Source organism: Apodemus sylvaticus, chromosome 9 (genome assembly GCF_947179515.1).
Source record: "Apodemus sylvaticus chromosome 9, mApoSyl1.1, whole genome shotgun sequence".
Classification (NCBI taxonomy): domain Eukaryota; kingdom Metazoa; phylum Chordata; class Mammalia; order Rodentia; family Muridae; genus Apodemus; species Apodemus sylvaticus.
In genome coordinates, this window is record NC_067480.1 from 57,236,539 (window position 1) to 57,238,608 (window position 2,070).

A 2,070-nucleotide genomic window follows, 5' to 3' on the forward strand; every position below is an offset into this window, starting at 1 on the left:
GAGTAATAAGTACAATCTCTCTGGTCAATTTTTGTTGTGTTTAAACTTACTGATTTTGATTTATTGATATGACTTAATTCTTATTCATTATACTTCAAATTAAAGTGTAAGCACAGCTCAAGTTGTCCCCAAGGATCTCAGGTGTGCTTGTCCTTATGTGGACTTGTGTTGTCTCATAGGAACTCTGCCTAAAGTGTCACCATTAGAGAGAGAAATGGGCCTTTAGGAAATAGCCATCTGTTGTGGGACTGTCTGTTCACCCACGGTGTTCATGAGGAAACAACAGCCCCTGGACCTTACTCCTTCTCTGGCATGGAGGTTCTTCATCCTTCTTCCTCTCCCAGTTCCCTTGCCCATGAATCCTAAAGTCCCACCTCTCTCTCCCTGCCCAGACATTCCCCCCCCCACCTCCCACAACCTTATTTACCAATCAGAACCAACTGGGAGCAGGAACCCTCAGTGTCTTACAGGTGGTTTCTCATGTCGTTTGGGGAACTCAATTAACAAAATGCAAGCATTAGACCAAATCCACGACATCAGGTAGTTTAAGTGAAAAGATATAGCATTAGAATATAGGCCTGAGAGGTGCAGGAATGAGAGCACAGCAAACATGCAAGAGCCAGGACTAACGGCACGATTGAATAACCTAGAGGTTAGTTGGCAACTGCAACAACCTGATCATAAAGATAGTCTCAAGTAAGTGCTAGACCTTCATGTACTCAGGTCCATCTCTTCTTGCTCTATATTCAGGGCAAACACATCTAAATGACGCATTCATGCTCTGTACTGACTCAAGATTAGGCTTCCAAACAAAGGAGAAAGAACATCCCTATGTGATTTACTGTCACACTTGCTCTTCTCTTTATCTTTCCCAATTCTTCAAAGAATGTAAGGGGCCAGGCAGTGGTGCCACGTGGCATGCCTTTAGTCTCAGCACTCAGGAGGAAGCAGCAGGTGGATTTCTGAGTTCAAGGCCAGCCTGGTCTACAGAGTGAGTTCCAACACAACCAGGGCTATACAGAGAAACCCAGTCTTGATAAAACCAAAAAAAAAAAGAAAGAAAGAAAGAAAAAGAAAAAGAATGTAAGGGTCAGAAATTCACCCCTTCACAAAGTAGGGAAAGACTCGTCGACATCATATCCTTAGGTCAAGATAAACGGGTTTATAATTATCTCAGATAACAAGGCAATAAAACATAGAGATCAAAACTATCATATTCAAAAATATTTTGTTTTATTCAACCTGTTCTACTTGAAAAGATAACATCCCCTTCACCTCTCATTTTATTTTTCTAAAAGGAATCAAGAAGAAATTTATACAAGTTTATCTTTTTCATTATAACTTTTATCTATGCTGTATTTTCAAGTTTTCAATAAATTTTCAGTGTAGCATCTCATTTTAACCTGGGGGCAGGGCTGAGAAGGGGACAAAGTGCAATCAACAGCTCTCGTTTTATAAAGTAAGAATTTAAAGCTTGGGAAGTTTATGTCACAGCATAAAAACATGGAAGCAATGAGTCTATAACTCAGGGGGATTTGTTTACAATCACAGCTCAGCTCCCCTAATCCATAATGTGCATCCTCTATCTGAGTCTTTCCTTTCTACCCTCCTCTGCAAATTTGCATAGGATACCACAAACAACACCACAGGGAGGACACTTTGAACAACAGCTTTAATACTTTATGATCAACAATCTAAGAATATTCTACTCGATGGAGTAAGCGGGCGGCGGCGGCGGCGGCGGCGGCGGCGGTAGCAGTGGCTGCTCCAGCTGAAGGGCCATCAGCAGTGGAACCAAGGCGACACAGGGTCCAGTTAGGCCCTGCGCCCACGACCACTGACCTTCGCTGACCAGCCGGGCGGCAAGCAACTGCGGTTCTGCGGAGCCTTTCGCTGCACGGAAGCCACTTCAGAACTCGGCTGCCCGCCAGTCAGGAGAGACTCACCGCCATCTTGATCCCGGGCTCCAGAGATCGGTCAGACTGAGGTACATAAACATAATCCTAGGCCCAACACCGCAGGGGTCTGAGCCAGACGGGCGTTGGCCTGCACCCAGGCCCTGGGCTGTTC